Below are 22031 nucleotides of genomic sequence, written 5' to 3' on the forward strand. Positions count from 1 at the left end.
GACCAGCAAACCTATGGGCGTGAGAGAGGAAGCCTGCTCCTCCTCAGTCCTTCCTGGGGAGTGGCTTCTAGGGTCTCCTGCGGGAATCACTGCTCTGAAGACGCCATCTGAAGGCGCAGTCACTGGGCTGCGGCGGAGTAGAGGGAGCTGTCCCAGCTGGGAGGCTGGCCGGGGCTTAATACTCTCCACAAAGAGCAGCTTTGAGGGGGACGGCATCTGGCGGCTTGAAAGAGTGCCAGTGGCAAGACACAAACTTCAGTGGCTCAAAGAGAAGCACTTCTCGGAAGCTTCCCTTGCTTTTTGTCAGCAATGAAAAGCGGTGGGCAGTCTAGCAACCTCTTAAGAGGAAAAGGGGGTTTGCTTTTAAGAGGAAGACAGCCCTGCAAAGGGGAAACCATCTCGGATACACTCTGCTCTCTCACCTCCTTCTCTTTGTCCTGTTGAAGACCCTTCGCAACACTCCTCCCCCAGGAGTGTCCATTTTTGTTTTCATTATTCACTTTTTTTTTTTTAGGTACACAAATAATACATTCATACTTTAATGGTGAAGCTGATTCCCCAAGGCTCAGCCACCCACTGCAGCTCTGTAATATTTCAGCCTCTCCTTAGGCAAAAGAAGCCGTTGTTCTGAGCTTGGCACGAGCTCCTAGACCCTTCACGTATTGTGTACGTACAGATTTGTGCTCACAGAAAAATGCATTTTTTCCCTGAGTTTTAAAAAGTTACATAAATGCTATCATACTGACGTACTGCACGGAGTGCCATTGTAGGAATACTATTTCACTTGTGATAGAAACCCAAGGTATTTTAAAGATCTCAGACATCAAAGATCCAGATAGCGTTGACCGATAGAACTTCTGCAATAATGGGAAGGTCCCCTGAGCACTTGAACCATGGCGAGTGTGGCCAAGGAGCTGAATTTTTAATTTTAGTTAATTTTAATATCAATAACCACATGTGGCTAATGGCTTGGTGTTGGATGGTAGCATAGCTCTAGGTCATTCTTTTTATTGTTTTTTTTATGATGGGAAATTTTCAAACATCTACAAAAAGAGAGGATCATATTCCTATGCACCCATCCTCCAGCTTTAATAATAATGATTCAATAATAAGAATGTCACCATTCTTGTTTCTAGAGTCTTCCTTTCAACTCTCTACAGAATTCTTTTACATGAATAAATACATGTTTTAACCCTCCTCCTATTGACAGAAGAACAGATATTCTAATTTTCTGCTAAAACACATAAAAGAGTGATCCTCTTGGTCCATGTTTTTCAGTGTATGTGGTATGTGTATCTGAGTATGTATGTGTATCTGAGTATGTGTGTGTTTGTGCTGTGTGTACCGTGTATGTGTGTATCTGTGTATGTGTGCATATTTGTGTGTGTGAATCTGTGTATATGGGTGTGTGTGTATGTATGTGTGTGTGCATAGGTCTGTCTCTGTGTCTGTATGTGAGTGTGTGCGTCTGTGTATCTATGTGTGTCTGTGTGTGTGCATGTGAGCATCTGTATGTATGTGTGTGTGAGTCTATATGCATGTGCATCTGTGTGTACATGTGTATATGTGTGTGTGTATGCAGTTGTTTAGGTGTGTGCCTGCATGTGTGTGCACCTGTGCATGTGTGTCAGTGTGCGTGCATGGGCACCCCTGTGTACGTGTGTGTGGGCATATACACGTGTCTGTGTATTTGTGCTCTGTGTATATATGTGCACGTCTGTGTATTCCTCTAGGGCAGGAACTTAGGAGTGGGTAAGGGGTGGGTGCATTTTCAGCTTTCACAGTGGCCAACTGCCCGTTGGTCAATTCACTTCCACACGCAATGAAATCAACTTCACGTGGAAACACGCTCCGGGCGCTAAGGAGCTCACAGCCCTGCTGACTTGACCCGTCCTCAGGGACGGATGCTTGAGCCGTTTCCCAGGGTGCTCAGGCTCTGGCATCCGACTGGGAATCCCTGGGTGTCCTGGGATTCAGGGCAAGATAAAGCAGGTCAGATTAATGACACAAAGCCCCCCTGTTCTCCTAATCATCTTATCATTCCTAAGTTCAAAAGGAATTTCTCTCTCCACCCCCAGGGGGTTCTATTTCCCCCTCCCCAGTCCTTGTCTTTGCAGGGCAGGGGACCATCGGTGTTGCTGGAGCTTGCTTGAATGAGTTTTTCCAGGCAAATACTTTCCCATAAAGACACAATTAATGCAGGAAGGAATCATAAGCCCAGGGAGGGAAAAGGCTGAGCCATTTTGCTTTCTTAATGGCTCACAAAGTTCTGCTCTGCTTCCAGGAATCCTCGTAGTGTAACCACTCTCTGACTGAGCAGTCCTTCCATATCAGGATAGTGATGGATTATCTACATAAGGACGCTTTTTAACTATTAAGAGAACTGCATCTGTTTAACTGGCCTACTTTGGCCCCATGGCTAACGCCAAAGGGTGGGTTTTAGCTAAGCTGAACAGCTTAAAAACAAAACAGAAACAAACAGCTCCACTACCACCAAACAAACCCACACAAACAAACAAACAAATCCTACAAAACAAAAAGAGGTGCTCAGGTTCCAGAAAAGCGGACGAGGGAGGAGTCAGGTGGGCAGCCTGTCATTCAGAGTTAGAGGAGCCAAAGTCTGCCTTCTCCTTCTTGAAAGACAAAGGAGACAATTTAGAGTAAAGTGAATCAAGTAAGTCACTGGTTTGGGAGGTGCTGAGCATGGGCCACGGGATGGGAAAAGATCTGGGGGTGCACCTCCCTGCAGAAGAAACCGTGGGTTGTAGGAGCTGCCAGGGCAGGGGCTCCTCCAGCAGTTGTGCCGTCCCCAGCCTCGATGACAGCGGCAGGCAGGATTGTACCATTTGGCTTCTATCAAATGAAGAGGGGTTCAGAGGTTTTCAGAACCTCGTTTAGGGGAGGGAATTTTCATTTTCATGTTCAAGATCAGGCAGCAAAGTTTCCAGGATTCCAAGCAAAGCAAGCCTGTGATGGTGGGTTGGATGGCTCTTTTATGGCCTTTGGTGAGTTCACCGTGTTGGGGACTCCATTCCTAGGCTCCGCTAAAGCTTCTGGAAATCAGAGGGTGGTTTTGAAGACCTTTCTTCTTACGGATCAGTCTTGTTCAGTTCTGATTTTTACATGTATTTCTAGAAGCTATTTGTTTCACTTCATCAGGCCTCAAGCAGTAAGTGAATATTCTGTCCCCTCCAAATCCACCTCCCACCGTGGGGCACTAAAGCCTGACTTAGTGAGGGGACTTTACCTTCTACTTTCAAGTAATGTCCACCAACCCTCCCTTCAAAGGTGCACACACTGAGACATAATGAGCCTCATGCCAAATGCCACGTAAACAGAGTCCCTGCAAAGGCCCCTGTCATGCAGGATGTGGTCCTCTCCGGGCTCCTAAAGCCTTCACGGCCACCTGTGATGTTCACATTCAGGTCTATCAAAGTCCAGGCTCCTGTCTTGGTGTTCGTCACTTTGTCTCAAAATATTCGAGAACTTTATGGGCTGTTATACCCCTTTGCAGATTCAGATGGCAACAGCATGACGAGAAGGACTCGGCTTTGGAATTTAGATGGGTCTGTGTTGAAATCCGATGTGACTGGAGACTTGGTTATGGTCTCAGCCTCCCTCTTCCCATCTGTGGAATGGACGTAAGGTGACCTGCCTCTTAGGATCATTGCAAAGATTAGAGACATACACGCCAAGTCCTTGCACAGAGCCTGATACACGGCACATGATCATCACATTTCCTTTTGCCCCTAAATTGTTTCTGTTTTCAATTGATGTGAGGGCCACCATAAGAGAACTGAGCCTGTGGGCTTTGTCTGCAGTGTGTATACAATCATGACTCTGCTTTATACAGGATACGTTAAAGATCCATTTTAGCGTCCTTTAAGTCATTAGAGGAGAACAGGGAGTTAGGAAGTGAGAAACCCTCTCTGAAGTTAAAAAGTTAAAGAGGAAATATAAGAAATTCAATTTGGGCATAAGTCCTTAACTGAACCTCTGTTGCATAAAACACAACACATCAAAAATAACTAGGGAAGGACATTTGATCTGCAGCTCTGATTTGCCGCAGCCGCAAGTGAGAGTCGTGTACTGGCGACGTGGGTGCCCTTTGCTCCATGAGTTGCTGGCGGACGGGGCCTGTGTCTCCCAAGCTGGCTGCCTACTCTGAACTTGGGGTGAAGGCTACCTCTTGAGCACAGTGCTCCCACAGAGAGCTGGGCCGTAGGCCCTGGAACAGTCCCTCAGGAAGTATTTGGCCCTGGCTGGCTCGAAGGGGTTGCTGGTAGGACCCCCTCACACTTCGACCTAGAAGACACGCGTAACGAGACTGTGTTATTCAAAATTTTATGGGCAGAAAGTGCCTCCCCATCAGAACTCTGAAAGCCACTCCTTAGCCAGATGTGTTTTCATCAGAGGTGGCGTTTTATTCATTTGCTTCTTCCCACATACCCCTCTCAGAGTGTTCATTGATGACCCATCCAGCAGACCTGAGAGGTGTGCCCCTGTAAGTGGCACAGTTTCTCTCTTTCACCAACATTTAACCTTCTATTTCCTAGGCTGCTGGAAGGGCCAACGCTTGCCTTTGAACCACAGGGGAGACACCCTGTTCTTCCCCCTCCAGGGGCACAGACACAGAGGTGGCTGTCCCTGCAGAAATTTTCCTCCACGTTTTCTCTTTCCCTTGGGCTTCCCCAAATCCTCATCCCTCCTCCCACAAATGCACACCCTGCCTGGTCTCATGGTGGTGGAGAATAAACTCAGGGGCCAGAAGGATGGATAAGGAGATAAGCGATGAAATAAAAGAAATAAAAATAAAAATGCCACAGCAGGGATCTCGCAGCAGCACCCACTCTGGGCTGGGATTGTTCTACATGTGTGACAGGTGTTAAGTCCTCCCATCTTCTTGGAACACTGTGAAGTGGGTTTCATTCTTATCCCCCATCTTTCAGGTGAGGACACTGAGACAGAGAAAGGGGGCACATTTGCTTTACAGTCGCGCTGCCAGATCAGGTCCTGATGCATAGTCGATGCTCCATACTTGTTGAGTGAATGAAGATGTGAATGAGAAAACTGGAAATGAGACCAGGATGGTGGCTCATACCTGTGATCCCAGTACCTTGGGAGGCTGAGGTGGGAGACTCCCTTGAAGCCAGGAGATTGAAACCAACCCGGGCAACATAGAGAGACCCACATCTCTACGAAAGATAAAAATACATTAAAAAATTAACCAGACATGGTTGATGCACACTTGTGGTCCCTGCTACTTGGGAAGCTAAAGCAGGAGGATTGCTTGAGCCTGGGAGTTCGAGGCCGCAGTGAGCTATGAATATACCACTGCACTGCAGCCTGGGTGACAGCAAGACCCTGTCTCAAAAAAAAAAAAAAAAAAAAAAAAAAAAAAGAATAAAAAGAAAAAACTGGGAATGGGAATGCAGTGGGTTGTGCTGTGCAAAGCTCTCAGCAAAGCCCCAATTCGGGAACCCGCAGGACAAGTAAGCACGTGTGCGTGCTGTCCTGAGCTGGGCCTTACCTCTGACCGGGATGCGGGCATGGAGGTCACTCCAGACCTGGGGCTTCTGCACCAGGAGGCGTGGATGCCTCTGGCTGGTGGTCCACCTGGAGCACCGGGCTTGGGAAACCTGTGCCTGGGAGAGAACCGCACACCCAGCGCTTTGCCCTGCAGGGCTTTGAGTGACTGAGTCCTGTTGTGGACTCCTCCAGCAATTCGAAGGAACCAAATTGTTCTCAATTCATCACAATTAAAAACAAAAATCAGCTGGGTGCAGTGGCTCACACCTGTAATCTCAGCACTTTGGGAGGCCGAGGCGGGTGGATCACGAGGTCAGGTGTTCAAGACCAGCCTGGCTAACATGGTGAAACCCCGTCTGTACCAAAAATACAAAAATTAGCTGGGCATGTAATCCCAGCTACTCAGGAGGCTGAGCCAGGGGAATTGCTTAAACCTGGGAGGCAGAGCTTGCAGTGAGCCGAGATCACACTACTGCACTCCAGTGTGGGCGACAGATCGTGACTCCGTCTCAGAAAAACAAAAATCACGCAGGCGATTTTTGTGTGTGGAGGTGCAGGTGTTTGTGCAGGCCAGCTGCCTGTGCAGGTGGGAGTCGCCCTGCCTGGCTCCAGGAACCCCAGACCCGGCTTGCTCCTGGGCAGCTGTGCCCGGCCCTCACCTGTGCCCTTCCCCGCCCTCTGGTGGCAGAACTTAGAAATGTCCTCTGGCTCCTTGGCCAGGAGGTTGCTGCGTGGGTCTGACTTAGTCCCAAGAGGCCAGGGCTTCTAGTTCACCCGGGGGCTCCCTCCACTTCCAAGAGCCCGAGCCCAGGAAAAGCGTCTCGGCCAGTGGCTTCCTCTTCTGGGATCCATGGGCTCAGTGTGCAGAGAGGAAGAGGCTCCTCTCGGGCTTGCGTGGCCAACCCAGAGAATACATGGCCAGGCAGGGCTGGAATGCCAGGGCGGCCAGGTGGGGACTCTGGCGGTCTGAAGACCCAAGGGACGGCCCCTTCCTGACTCCAGCCGATGGCTGCCAGGCAGCGAATCCAGCCTGCTATTGCCCCAAATCTTAACTTTTCTAAAGAAACTAAGAATCTAAGTTTTTATGTGCTGTCTCTAATTTTAAAGAAGTGGCATCCCATCTTCCCTCCCTCTCTTCTTCCCCTTGTCTCTTCTCTCCTCCCTCTTTCCCTCCCTCTCTGTTATTCTTTTAACTGCTGTGTGTGCAATAAACTGTCCGAGGGCCAACGAGGCCCCCTGGGCGTAGAGTTTGACACTGCTTCCCTGGAGAAGGTGTCGCTGGGTCTGAGCTCCGCAGCCTCTGACCAGCTCGGACCAGCACTGGGCCGGGAGCATGTGCTCCGGGTGAGAGAGCATGGTTGGCACGCCCTGCAGGCCCAGCCATCACCTTGCTGTGGCGGCCACCCCGAAGAGGTACAGTCACCCTCCAAGGAGGCTTGGCCGTGTGCTCTGCGCAGCTGACACCGGCTGGCTTCCCTCCTTCCCTCCACTTCCGGGCGCTGATTTTGTGTTGTTTATTTCGGTTGCCCTAGTTTTGATGCAGTAACGGGGAGGATCTTGTTTCCACTTCTTAACAGAGTGTTGGTTTCACACGTAGCTTGAGGAAAACAGTGGCAGCTGGCTAAACACATACCAGATACTGAATTCACAGGAGGCTGCTCCAAAAGAAGTCTGTGCGGGCAACAGAAGACCGTGACAGTTTGTATTTTGTCAGACTCTGCGGCTACCTTCACACCCTACAAGAGTCCCCCTGGGAGAGACGAAGACCAGAGACACTGGCGAGATGCAGAAATGAGTCTGGGGCATCCAGGGGGTTGGCAGCCTGAGCCCCAAGGGGTGCTAACTCCTTTACTTTGTTCATACTTCATTCATTCATTCATTGATTCATTCATTCATTCATTCCGTACTTACTAAGCACACTCAAGTTCCAGACACTGATCTAGGCACTGGGAACAAAGGAGATCAAGTCCCTCTTTCCTGGGCTGCCCAGTCTAGTAGGAAAAGAGAGACATTACGCAAAGAAAACAGCAAAAAACAAAGATCATTTTGGAGATAGCAGGAAGAGCCATGAAGACTGTGCGGTGGAGGTGGATAGGGACAGATGGGGACGGATGGGGATGGGGTGAGAGCTGCTTCCGCTGGGACGGTCAGGAAGTAGGCTCCTGCCAGGGCGCATTGTCTTTCTCGAGAGTGCTCAACACCGCCCCCCACTGCATGCCTGCTTTCTGCTTTCTCCTACCAGAATGTAGGTATCATGCTTGCAGGAACTCTGCTTTGTTCACGGCCGCCCAGAACAGAGCCTGGCACATAGTAGGTGCTCAGCCAATGTGTGGATCATGGAGGCAGCGCTTGCATCATGAAAAGGCTCCATGAGCATTTGGGGAAGAGCATCCAAGAAGAGGACATGGCCAGCCCCGTGCCTCTGAGTTGGCGTAAACATTCCATGCAGGTCTATGCACACTGAGTAGGGGGCATTGGATGGATCTAGGTGGACACAGGCCAATTAAGGCCCAGCCCTTGCCACATTAAGAAGCTTAGATTTTATTCAAAGAGAAGCTGCTGAAGGGTTAAGTTTTCTGTTCTGTTTTGTATCGTTTCACTTTGTTTTGTGTGTGGCAAGGTCTTGTTCTATCACCCATGCTGAAGTGCACTGGCGCAATCATAGCTCACTGCAGCACTGGATTCCTGGGCTCGAGCCATCTTCCCACCCCAGTCTCCTGAGTACCTGGGCTGCTGGCATGCCCCACCCTGCCATGCTGATGTTTTCATAGAGATGGGGTTTTGCTGTTTTGCCGAGGCTGATCTCAAATGCATGGGCTCAAGTGATCCTCCCACTCCAGCCTCCCAAAGTGCTGGGATCACAGGTGTGAGCCACCGCACCCGGCAGGTTACTCGTTTCCTAGGCTGCTGTAATGGAGCACCACAACTTCCTTGGCTTGAAAATAACCCGAATTGATTACCTTATAGTTCTGGAGGCCAGAAGCCCACCATGAGCCTCAGTGGGCGGAAAGCAGGGTGCTGGCAGGGCTGTGTTCCTCCTGGCAGCTCTGGGGGCAAATGCATTTCCCTGCCTTTTCCAGCTTCTAGAGGTGCCCGTCTACCTCGGCTCCTGGCCCCTTGCCCCATCTGCAGAGCTGGCAGCTGTGGGCGGGTGCTGCTCACTTCGCATCCCTGCGGCCTCCTCTGCCACCTCCCTCCGCCACCTCTAAGAACCCCAAGTTACATGGGGATCACCCAGTCACTCTGGGTGATCCTCCTGTCTTACTGTCAGCCGACTGGCCACCTGCCTCCACCTGCAGCCGTACCTCCGCCACCCTCTCCCCGCAACCTCACGTATGCACAGGCCCCACGGGTTAGGATGAGGCCCTCTCTAGGAGAGGGGACATTATTCTGTCCACAGGGTTTTAGGTCAGACAGGGACAGAATCAGATTTCTGATGTGTGAAGATCCCTCTGTGCCCAATGGGGAAATGGGTCACAGCCTGGAAAGAGCAAAGCCGGGAGCCCAGGAAAAGGCTGTGACGCTGTCCAGGTGATCTGCACAGGTGTCCTGGGCTGAGTGGTGGCCGTGGAGAGAAGATACAGGGTTGCTTTTCGATATAGGCAGATACAGGGTTGCTTTTAGAATCAGAGCATCTTCTGGCTTCCCAGGCTTTTGTGTTGAAGCTGTAATTTGAAGAGTTGTGTCCTGTCCTCTTGGTGCATTTTATCAGCTTCCAGTGAGTGGAGGCTGATGCCTTAGCACCGCGGTTCTCAAAGTGGGGTTCCTGGGCCAGCAGCATCAGCATCTCCTGAGAAGTTCTTTGAAAACGCAAATTCTCAAGCCACTCTAATTGAGGGGCTCCTGCAATCACCCTTCCTCCAAGTGGTGCCCATACAGTGTGCCACAGTTTGAGAACCACTACAGTAGGGTTGGTGCTAACACTTAAATCCTAACTCCACTCTGGCAGCTGGCCAGCAGGAGGGCCTTGGAGGACTGGCCTTTGGGAAGGCCAGGAGACCCTTACTCATCATTTTTCCAATGACTTACTCAGCATCCTTTGCAGGAGTTGAGGGCAGACCTCACGCGAGAGGCTCACTGTAGTGGGATGGACAAGGCTTCCCTGACTCCCTCCTTTGCACATGTATGTTAAGTGGGCACATGTATTCCCCTCAGGAAAGGTACCTTCACTATCCATCAGCTTTCCCCAAGGACCCCAGAGCCTAGCAAAAGATTAAGTAGCCCTGGTGTGTGTGCTAAACACAGTGAGGGGACAATCCTACTTAGCATTTATTGAACACTTTCTGCATATTGGATTCTGTTTTAATCGTTTTATATGCATTGACATAGTTCATCCTTCCACCAGCCTTAGGAGGTAGGTATTGTTAGTACTGTTGTCCCCATTCCACAGACAGGAAAACTAAGGCATGAAGAATGAACCTCCTTGCTCTAGGTCACACAGATGCCAAGTGGCAGAAACAGGATTCACAAACCTTCAGAGCCTGTGCATTTTGTCCCCACACAGACTCTAGACCAGGGGTCTGGTAAACTAGAACCCTTGGGCCAAACCCCTGCCATCTGCTTTTATATGGCCTTCAAGCTAAGAATAATCTTTATATTTTAATGGTTTCATTTTAAATGGTTACATAAATACTTACATAGTATCCTCAATTTTGCCTCTTGTCATAAAATACCTACTATCCACTAATATCTATGACCTGAACCTGTAATAAAAATTTTGCAGAGTCTCCCCCACCCTCTGCGCTCTCGCGCTCTCTCTCTCTCTCTCTCTCTCTCAGAGGTGTGTGGATGCAACACAGACCCTTTTCTCTGTGCAGACAGGGAGCTCCGTGCTTTGAGGTACTCTGGTGGGGATTTCAATAAGCCTCTGCAGCAGCTCCTGGGGGGGAGGTGGGTTGTCACTGCCACTTCATTCATCAAGAAAGGCTCGAACCGGTGGAGCCACTTGCCCAGGCAGCTGAGTTAACAAGTGAGGATTTGCACCTCCATCATGCCTGATGCAAAAGCATATTCTTCCTTCTCAACTGCCTGCCTGGTTTGAAAGAGCTTATATTCCAGTTTCTCAAATAAGATTTGAGTATGAGGGAGCCTGACTCCAGAACATCATGAAGGAGCACAGTGTGTGGTCCAGGTGAAGGATGGGGAGCAGACACAGGAAGAAGGAAGGGCCAGTCCTGGCCAGGGGTATCAAGGAGGACTTCCTGGAGGAGGTGGGGCGGCAAAGACAGGCAAACAGGTGATATTCAAACTTTCTTATACAAAAGGAGATTATTTCAGGGGTGTCCAATCTTTTGGCTTCCCTGGACCACATTGGAAGAGAAGAATTGTCTTGGTCCACACATAAAATACACTAACACTAATAATAGTTGATGAGCTAAAAAAGAAAGAAAAAAAAAAACTCTTAATGTTTTAAAAATATTTACAAATTTGTGTTGGGTGCATTCAAAGCCATCCTGGGCCACATGCGGCCTGCAGGGCATGGGTTGGACAAGCTTGATTGATACATTTCTCTAGCTAAAAGCTGCATGATGGTCTCTAGCCTGAGGCATAGATGTATCAAGGTGCACAAACAGTGTGAATCTGCAAGTTACAGAAACCTAAAAATGAGTGGTTCAAACGAAGTTGGGACTTTATTTTTCTTGCAAAACAAAAAGTCCTGGGAGATGCCTATCATGGCATGCAACTTGTCCTTAGCATCATCGCTTTAAAATAGTGCTTTACTGACCTCCACTTGTTCTAGGAAATGACTGTCCACAGTCAACCTGTAACACTGAACAATCTTCCTCCTTTGAAATATCCCCAGATTGGCCCCGTGCTCACTTGCAGCTAATCCAGGGCCGTCAAATGTACACGAAGACCAATGGGAAAGTCTCTTCCTTCTTCAGAATTCCCAACTGTGTAGGACCCTTGCCAATCAGACGCTGTCCCAGGATTTCCTCTTTTACTATATAAAACAGACTCTCCTTCCTAGAACCGTTGAATCCTTGCTGAAAGGAAACTGGCAGACAATAGGCTTCACCACCACAAGCTCATGAATTGACAGCCCTTGTTTATTTTGCTGCAGAATCAATTTTGTCTTTGACAGTCCAGTGTTTGGCAGGAGTTTATATTCCGATTTCAGTATTTGGCATGTATTAACATAAATACACGTGCATCCAACATCTCTTAGCTTTCTTCTGTGATAGGAAGGGGTTACTAGATGCTGGGCTGAAGGAAAGGAGTTTTGTGTTTGGCAGCCCAGGCTCGCATGCTTCGAGATGCCAAGGGGGACCCAGTTCCTGCTGTTATTCCATTCAGTTATCCTCAGCATGAGCTTCTTGCCTCATGGTCACAAAAAGGCCGCTCCATCTCCAGCATCAGATCAGCATTGCAATCGGGTAAAAAAGAAAGGGCAAATGGGCAAAGGTACCTGATGATGACTCAGCTGTGCTCCTTTTAAGGTGCTGTCCTTGGAGCTCCACCCAACAACTTCCTCTTGTAGCTCTTGGCCTGGATGTTGGCACACAGCCATCCTTAAGGGCACGCAAGGCTGAGATATGCACTTCTTTAAAGATGGTGTATTAGTCCATTTTCACACTGCTGATAAAGGCATACCCAAGACTGGGCAATTTACAAAAGAAAGAAGTTTAATGCACTCACAGTTCCACGAGGCTGGGGAGGCCTCACAATCGTGGGGGAAGGTGAAAGGCATGTCTCACGTGGCAGCAGACAAAAGAAGAGAGCTTGTGCAGGGAAACTCCACTTTTAAAAACCATCAGATCTCATGAGACTGACTCACTATCATGAGAGCAGCAAAGGAAAGACCTGCCCCCATGTTTCAATGATCTCCCACCGGGTCCCCTCCACAACACATGGGAATTCAAGATGAAATTTGGGTGCAGACACAGCCAAACCACATCAGACAGCCATATGGCATTCCCCAAGAAAACAGGGATTCCAGACACAAGAAGAAAACTGATACTGGGAAGCGAGCATCCTCTGCTGGGTGCTTTCCGGGTTTCTGTACAGGCAGGAAAGGGAACAAACTTTTCTAAGGACTTTTGATAACATGGGTAGGCACAGAAAGGGCATTGCCAGAGCTGTCAAGCAAGCACAACTTGGGTTAACCCACCTGAGCAGCATGCTGGGTGCTCACAAAGGAAAAAGTTCTTTCCTTCAGCCGAACATCTAGTGACCGCTTCTTGTCACAGAAGAAAACTAAGAGATGTTGGATGCTCATATATTCATGTTAAATTCATCACCTTTTCTCTTCTTTGAAGATAGATATTTAAGAATAGCAAAGAACATGGAGGGAAAAAATAAGAAATTCTACCTTTAAAGTGTGTGCAGCTGTTGGAGAACCACACGAAGCATACACAGGATAGGATATGCATCTGCTTTGTTTTCAGCCAGCCAAATCAGGCAATAGTAGCTCTGTTGCCAAGGGAAGCTCTCTTAAGGCAGCATGTTAATTGCACAACTAATGTGTGAGTACAGTCTCCCTTATTTTACAAAAAAAAAAAAAAAATCTAGTAAACCTAAAATACATGTGACCATCCCGAAGATCTCATCTCCCTTCTACTCCTCTTAGGTAATCACTTTTGTAAGTGTGATTTACTGTTTATAATTTTTTTCTAAACATTTATATGTGTGGTGAGTACATATTTACACACACACACACACATAAATATATACATATATACAATCATAGTGTTGTGTTTCAGTTTTTTGTTCTTGTTATTGTAACGTAATTATATTAAATTTATTAATATTTTATGGTAATAATAGAATACTAAAGATCATATTTAAATATACATTTCATTCATTTGAATGTATTAAAATTAATATAATATTAAGCTATACTATTATATAAATATTAATATCACTATAGTTGTTTTAACGTAATTGTTTTAGCATAAATGATATGTTCCTTGTGTGATAATGGTGTAATAATGGTAACTATCTACACAATATCCACTCTCGCCTCCTTCCTTACTTACTGAATACTAAACTTGTTGGAGGTGGCAGTGTGCCCAACTAAAAATACGGATGCTTCTCTACCTATGATGGGGTTATGTGCTGATAAATCCATCATAAATTGAAAATATTCTAAGTTTGAAAATACATTTAATACACCTAACCTATGACACATCACAGCTCGGTCTAGCCTACCTTAAACCATTCAGAACACTTACATTAACCTACACCTGGGGAAAATCATCTCAAACAAAGCCTATTTTAGGAAAGAGTGTCGAATGTCTCATGTAATTTATTGAATATTATTCCGAAAGTGAAAAGCAAAATGGTTGCCTGAGTATTCAAAGCACAGTTTCTGCTGAACGGGTATCACTTTCACACCATCATAAAGTGGAAAAATCCTACGTTGCAGTATCCTAAGTTGAGGACCAAGTGTAATCTCCTTCCCAGACCCCCTTGTAGTAGGTGCAGTTATGAGCCAGGATGGCAAGAATGTATAAACTGATGTTCACTGAGTTACCTGAGCTAAAAAGAAAAAAAAAGAAAAGAAAAAGGTTAAGTAAATAGACTTACCTAATACAGACATTTTGCCCTTACTTTGTTTCTCCTGGAACTCAGATGCGATGGTTCCATGGGTAGCAGCTTCGTTGTGGTCACAGGCATGAAGCCCTATAGTAGAGTTGGTGGTACAGAAAGATACATGGGTGCGGGGTGCTTAGTGAATTCACGAAGCCGCTGAATAAGCTGTGGGTAGTGTTTCTCTAAAGTTCTGTGGGGGGAAAAAAACTACAAAGAAAACGTAATTATATTATCGTGGTTATTTGTTTTTACGTAATTAACATTGTTTTCACCCAATAACACATCTTGGAGATCTTTCTATGCTAATACGTGTAGTTCTCCTTTCCAGCTGCTTCCTAATAATAGTAAAAAATTAATAGGTAGTTGTAAGTGGGAGTTGAACAATGAGAACACATGGACACAGGAGGGGAACATCACACACTGGGGCCTGTCGGCAGGGTGAGGGGCAAGGGGAGAGAGAGAATTACAAATGTTTGCATGCATTAGACAAATACCTAATGCCTGTGGGTCTTAAAACCTAGATGACGGGTTGATGGGTGCAGCAAACCACCATGGCACGTGTATACCTATGTAACAAACCTGCACGTTCTGCACATATATCTCAGAACTTAAAGTAAAAAATATATATATATTAATAGGTAATATTTTTGAGGACCTACTATGTGCCAGGCATGACTGAGCACTTTGTATTTAGTAAGTTGTTTCATCTTCAAAATGGTCCCGAGAGGAGTGTGCTGTTATGAAGCTCCTTCTACAGATGGGAACAGGGGCGCAGACAGGCTGAGTGAGCACCCACCTTCACAGCTAGGAAGTGGCCAGGCTGTGTGTGATGGGAGCCCGGTAGGCTGGCCTGGAGCTGCCCTCTCCACAGGGCCCTATCCTCTGTCTCTCTTCTCTTTCTTTCTTGACTGCGTTCTCCCCTGGGGTTTGCTGTGTTCAGGCAGTTTATTGTGGATAGGCTCTTCTATTATTTCCTATCCGGCACAAAGCTGCAGTGGACACCTTAGCCACGTCTGCCTGTACCCAGGAGTGGGAGTGACCCTAGGGGAGCCACTGGCCAGGGAGCATCTTAGGGCAGCAGATGGCACTCAGAGGCTTCAGTGGCTTCCAATCAGGTGCCCCCATCACACATCAGCAGCTCTGATGTGCTACTGCTCCCCGCAGCCTCACTGGCCCTGGGGTAGGGTAGCCTTCTAGTAGCTGGGCTCAGGACATCTCTCTGCCCCTCCCGCATGGGTAGAAGGTGGTTTCTTCCCCTTCCTCCAGCTAACTGTGTCTCCACCTGTGTCCAGGGACCATAGGGTTTGCTTGACCTGAAGGCGTTGGTCCCATAATGGAGAGAGAAAGGTCTGGGTGGGGCTTCGCCGTATGTCTTCTAACATGGTTCATTCTATCTCCCTTGTGAGTGACGTTTTTTGTGGTTTGTGAGTTTGCAAAGGAAGGCGCATCTTTCTGGAACAATTGCAACCGTCAGGGGCCTTCAGCACCCAGCTGTAGCAGCGTAGCAAGGCAGGCAGCAGGGAAAGGTCATACGAGGGGGTCTCTATTCCATAGGGAAACTTACAAACCACCATTAAACAAAGCGGAAGAGTGGGTCTGCTTTTTGCTCTTACTGTGGGTTCGCAATTTGAAATAACAAGTTGGTTCCCATGGAGGTGAACTGCTCTCGCCCCTCCCCTTGGGACATTGCCTCCTCCAGGGCACCTCCCTCTTCTGCGTTCCAACCTTGCCCTCCTGCAGTTTGGAGTCCTCTTGCTTCTCTCCTCACATGGCCACCTTCTACTTCTAAACAATGATTAGGGTGCAAGTCTGCCCTCACCTGTCATATCATATGCCCATGCTGACTTCTTCCCATCTGAGCCCTTCCCTATTGCGACAGGCCACCTCCCCTCTGCTCAGCCTCCCATGAGTTTGATAAACACGGTTTAATTATCTGTGTGCTCCCTACAGAAGCAAGGCAGCATGGGGCACAGACAAGCCTCTTAGTTAATGTTGATGGAGGGAAGACTGTTCCTTATCCTATCCCTCTGTTGATTTTTTCCCCCGATTAACGTTAAGACTGAGATGGATGTCTTGCTGATACAATATTAAATAAGAACCGCGATAAGCTCAGGGGCCTCATCCATCAGACAAGATGCTGAGCATCAGTCAGTTAAGAATGATAAGAAGACATCTCAGGCTGGCTCAAACCATGGAGGAGAAAAGTACAGGGGCCTCCAGCTTCAGGCGCTGCTGGATTCAGGGGCTCCATCTCCTGACCTTTCTTTCCATGATGCTGACTGTACATACTTGCAAGCTGGCATTCAGCATCTCTAGACTGACCTGAGCATCAGCCAGTGATAGTTCTGCAACCTTTGTGTCTACCAAGGACTGACACTCTCTCTGCACAGGGAAAAATAGAGCCAGAGTGAGATACAGATTTGAAATAAAGCCTAGGTCCTTTTGTAGTCCGTAAGGGTGATGATTGGGTTTTCACGCTCATGCGTGAGACGTGTCTCCCTCAGATCTTGTTATGATGTTGGCACCTTGCCCATCTGATGTGAAAAATAAGAAATGAATAAAATTTAAAAATACATAACATGAAGCCTGTGCTCTGAGGCTGGATAACGCAGAAGTGAGCACAGGGATCCTGAGTTCAAATTCTGATTTCAGAATTCTTAGCTATGTGACCTTGGCTGAATTACTCAATCTCTCTGGGCTTCAATCTCTGTATGTGAAAATTAGAGATAATAAAAATACTTCATGCATAGGGTTGTTGAAAGTACAAAGAAGCCGATATATGATAGGTAGCACCTGGACCGACACGGTGCTGACTGATGGTTTTACTGTTGTCCTCCTCCTGTCTTGTCCTCCTCCTGCCTGTCTTCTCCTCCTCCTGCCTGTCTTGTCCTCCTCCTGCCTGTCTTCTCCTCCTCCTGTCTGTCTTGTCCTCCTCCTGTCTTGATAATCCAGGTGTCACAAGGATAAAAGATTTCACCTCCCACTTAAGGGATATTTTTCTCCATTGACTGTTCAGAATTCTCCCTTATAATTCCCCATTCCCTCTTGGAAAGCTCAGTTTAAATGTCCTTTTCACACGTTAAAGGCTATAAAATGAAAGAGAAAATTGATTTTATCTTCTGGTGTATTCTTTTCTCTTTTTGTTTACTCAACCATCAGGAAAGCATTTTCTACTTTGTCCCCTAAGACTTGTCATTAATATAATCATTCTAAATGCTGGTATAACCAAACAAAACTACAGATGCTAACTAGCAAGCAGATGAAACTTACATGTGGGGGGAAAATGTGGATGACTCAATGGTACATATAAGTTTTTAATTATCTGTAATTAGTGGGAAAGAAAATATGTGGACTATATTAAAAATAAGCTCTTTATTTTTGAGGAAAAAGACCATCATAAAGAACAGGAATGCTCTCCTTTTTATTTATGTGAATTGAAATAATTGGGACTCTCAGGATTAACGTAAGTTTCCGTCATAAATAATGCCACCATCTGTGATAAATGGATGCCTCTCTCTTTGAATAGATGCAGCGAAACATTCTCAAACCATATGCTATGTGAGCGGCAAATGCAGATATTTAAATTCTGCTGCAACATGCTTATATTATACAACTCTAAACCCTCCTGATTTTTTTTTTTTTCTTTTTGGTTTCCATTTCCAAACTGTTTTGGAGGCATAGTAAAAAACATGTTTACATTTTGAATCAAAGAGGTAAACCCGGTCTGTAATTCAGATTGTAAAATGCGCGGAAGAAACACTAAGAAAGCTCTCCTGTGCACTAAACACAACTCAGACAGGCTTCCTCTCTCTCAGGGGTCCCCACACCATGGCCTGTGGGTCAAACCCAGCCCACCACCAGTTTTGGTGTAGTGGCCTGAAAACTAAGAATTTTTTTTTACATTTTTATGTCTTTAGATAGTTGAGAAAAAAATTGTTTGATAGAATGGTAGTCTTTTTGACGTGTGAAATTCAAATTCTAGTGTTTAAAAGGAAAGTTTCCTTGGAACACAGATAGAGCCATTTATTTACATTGGTCTCTGGCTGCGGTCACAGAGGGTTGAGGAGTTGCAACGGAGACCGTTTGGCCCCGAAAGCCTGAAATATCTACTGCCTGGGCCTTTACAGAAAAAAGGATGCTGACTCCTTCTTTATATGAACTGCGAAGCAGAGTTACTGCAGTTTGGATGAAGCAAGGCGTGTCCTTTTAGAAGCTTTTGTCTGAAGGTGAGAGCAAACCCTGGCGCACTGAGGAAGTCCGCTGGCTCACATGGCTGGGAGGGCAGCAGCAAGGTGAGATCCAGGCCAGCTTCTCCCGGGCCCCTCACTGGGCCAAGCCCTGGGATAAAAGCACGGTCCCTTCCCTCACTGTGCCCGCCCATGGCTGAGCGTGTCTCTGGGCACTCATGCATAGACTCCAGATGGATAACAGTATTTATGGGGAGACTTGCTCACGCATAATACTAACAGTATTTGTGGCCCCTGGGGTGAAAGGCGTTTGCTAAAGAGTGAGGGACCTTCTTTCCCAGAAATCCTGACACCCTTCTCCTCATAGGTCCTTGGCCCAGTTTGGCCTAGGGCAGGGCTTTCCCAGCCCAGCACAGTGATCTTCGGGGCCGGATGATTCAGTGGGTGGGCTGTTCTGCGCAGTGTAGGATGCTGAACAGCATCCCTGGCCTCCGTCTGCACACTGGATGCTAACAGGATGCCCCCAACCCCATTCTTTTTTTTTTTTTTTTTTTTTTTTTTTGCGGGATTGGGGACGGAGTCTCGCTCTGCTGCCCAGGCTGGAGTGCAGTGGTGCAATCTAGGCTCATTGCACCCTCTGCTTCCTGGGTTCAAGCGATTCTCTTTACTCAGCCTCCTGAGTAGCTGGGCTTACAGGCACGCACCACCATACCTGGCTAATTTTTGCTTTTTTTTGTGGAGATGGGGTTTCACCATGTTGGCCAGGCTGGTCTCAAACTCCTGACTTCAAGGGATCCACCTGCCTCGGCTTCCCAAAGTGCTGGGATTACAGGCTTAAGCCACCACACCTGGCTGCCTGCCCCCCTGCCGCCAGCCCCATTCTTAACAATGGAAAAAGTCTCCAGACATTGTTAAATGTCCCCTTGGGAGCAAAACTGCCTGTGTTTGAGGATCACGGGTTTAGACCTATGTGTAACTGAACCAGGTAATGGGAATGAGCTTGGAATTGCCCTGTTTGATTTAGACCAGGGATTGGCAGACTACAGACCATGGGTCAAATCCAGCCCGTCACCTGTTTTGGTACAGCCTGCAAGCTAAATATGGTATTTACATTTTTAAAGATTATGTAAGTACCTATATAATACTGATTTTTGTCTTCTAGCCTGCAAAAACCTAAGATATTTACTACATGGCCCTTTAAGAAAAAGTTTGCCAACCCCTCGGTTAACATCAGTCATTCTCAACCCTCACCTTTATGAGTCACGAAATGAAATAATTTGATAACCTATATATGTATGTAATTAAAAACAAATCAGAATAGTGCTCTGTCATAGGGAGGAAAAATAATTCAAGGTAAAGTAATATTTTAACAGGTATATCTAGAAGACCAAATGAAGTGGTCAGGTACTTGCTCCTGTATTTGGAGTCACCGTGGGTGTGTCAGCCACAGTTGCAGACTGGTGCAGCTGTGTTGGAGCAAGTTGAATTTCACACGCAGATTGGGCATTGTGGATGTAATTTTCGAAAAGGGCCAACAACTTTTTAGATAAGTTTCGTGAAAGTCCGATCTCCACCCCAGTAGTTGCAATTCTAGAACACATACAGTGTGTGAAATCATTGCCCTTCTCCCAATTCTTTAGAGGATGTTTAAGATCTGCTCTTTGCTTGGATCACTGTAGGTGGGTTCCTCACCTCTGTGAATGTCCAGTGGGGCAAAGCCATGCAGAATCTGGGCAATTCTTTGTGGTTTTAGAACGGTCTCGTGCTGTGCAGAGAACCTAGCAGAGCTGGCTGCTCTCTACACGCCAGTGGTGTTCCTCCCTGCAGTCATTGTGGTGATCAAAAATGCCACCTTCCCCAAAGATGTTTCCAGCCCTATTGCCAGAGGCTGCAAATATGTGACCTGCCTGGGGAAACTGCAAACTTTGCAGATGTGATTAAGGGAAGGCTCTTGAGATGGGGGATTATCCTGCATCATCCAGGTGGCCCTGATGTCATCACAGGGGTCCCTGTAGAGGGAGGCAGGAAGTCAGGGGTGAGAGAAGCTGCCAAGGTGCTGGCTTAGAAGAGAGAGACTCCATGCCGAGGAATGCAGGTGACCTCCAGAAAACGGGAAAGGAAACAGATTCTTTCCTGAAGCCTCCAGAAGGAACACAACCCTACTGACACTTCGAGGAGTTTTTTTGTTTTTGTTTTTGTTTTAGCTTTTATTTTAAGTTCAGGGGTATATGTGCAGGATGTGCAGGTTTGTTACATAGGTAACCATGAGTCATTTGGGTTTGTTGTACAGATTATTTCATCACCCAGGTATTAAGCCCAGTATCCATTTAGCTCTTTTTCCTGATCCTCTCCCTCCTTCCACCCTCCACCTCCGTTAGGCCCCAGTGTGTGTTATTTCCCTAGTGACACTTGGATTTTAGACTTCTGACCTCCAGGACTATATAAAAAGAAAAAAACAATGTGTGTTGTTTTAAGCCGCTAAGTTTGTGGTAATTCATTCCAGCAGCATAGGAAGCTGACACACCGTCCCTTAGAGGAGCACCTGTCCTGGGAGAGCCCCGGCCTGAGCCAATCAGAACCCACCTGCGGATGGACCTGGGTTCCAAGCCACGTTGTGGGTGGTCAGCAGGGGAGGGCAGGCGGAGGCTGTGGAGGAGTTGGCCACATGGCCACCAGGCAAGCCGCTGGCTGAGCTTAACTTGCGGAAACACTGACACCATGCAGTTAAAGCAGCCCGTGTTAGATTTATAACTTCGCCTGGGAAATATTTCCCTCTGTGCCTACCCAAGGCACCCTTCTTGTGCTGATGAAGTTCAAGATTCTGAAGATTTTAGAGCGTTTGTCTTTGAAAGGCACAGCTCCTTTGCTGTACTTCTAGGAGTCTGACTGAGTCGCCTCTGAAAGTGATTATGGAGCTCTCCCAGAGAAAAGGGGGGAAATATCCCCCCAGGGGCTCAGAGAGGAATACAAGTACCTGCTCTTTTAAAGGGGAGTTTGACGGTTATGAAATTGCAAACCGCGCTATGTAATTTCAGCAAAGGATATTCGGGGTTTGTTCAGAAGAGGCATTGAAATCAAATAATCCATTTATCAAGGTGCCTTTTGTTTCAATAAAAAAGAAACAATGAGCCAGATTTAGCAGAGAGAGACGTTCTGTGTCTGGGGAATGTTAATAAATCACCAATGGAGAGAGGAAAAAATATTCAGGTTGGCTGGTGTTTCAAGTAAGCTGCAGTGACTTGGAAGGAAAATCCAATCAGGGCTCTCCTTGAGGCGTATGGAGAAAGGCAAGTCCTGTTTTGCAGGTGTCTGATATCATGTGAGTAAACCAGAGATGTCTGATGCAGCAGACACCTCCGAAGTCCTGAAAAGAGGCGTTTCCCTTAATTTCAGATTTTTCTTTCTCACATAGACATCACCCAATTTTTTTGTCATAGATGGATGTCACCCTTCCCCCACCATTTCTGTAGTTTTTAAAGCTTGTTGCTATAACTGATGAACATATTTGAAATAATGGTCATGATAATGATAATAGCAACAGCAACTCCTAATTGTTAAGCATGCTGAGTGCTTAGTGTATTGCTTTAAGTGAGATGGTCTTATGTGATTCCCACCATTGACATGAGGATTCTGAGGCTCAAGAGTTTAAGGTACTTTCCAAGAAACAAAAACAAAAAAATCCTCCTCTAAGAAATTGTGGGACAAGGATTCATGGTTGAACTTCATGTCACTCCATGAACTCCTAACCACTGTGATACATTTCTTCTTTCTGGGCTGGAG

The 22031-nt window shown here is 46.9% G+C and overlaps 1 protein-coding gene and 1 non-coding gene across 2 annotated transcripts in view; both read left to right on the forward strand.

The window, feature by feature from the left end:
• TMEM132C (transmembrane protein 132C) overlaps positions 1-22031 on the forward strand; it is a 430548-nt gene that overhangs the window by 112230 nt on the left and 296287 nt on the right. The window lies entirely within an intron of this gene.
• Positions 16501-16604, forward strand: LOC116269071. The gene has a single exon (XR_004176389.1). It is a non-coding gene; the product is annotated as a small nucleolar RNA U13 (small nucleolar RNA).

Source organism: Papio anubis, chromosome 9 (genome assembly GCF_008728515.1).
Source record: "Papio anubis isolate 15944 chromosome 9, Panubis1.0, whole genome shotgun sequence".
In the NCBI taxonomy this organism is placed as follows: Eukaryota; Metazoa; Chordata; class Mammalia; order Primates; family Cercopithecidae; genus Papio; species Papio anubis.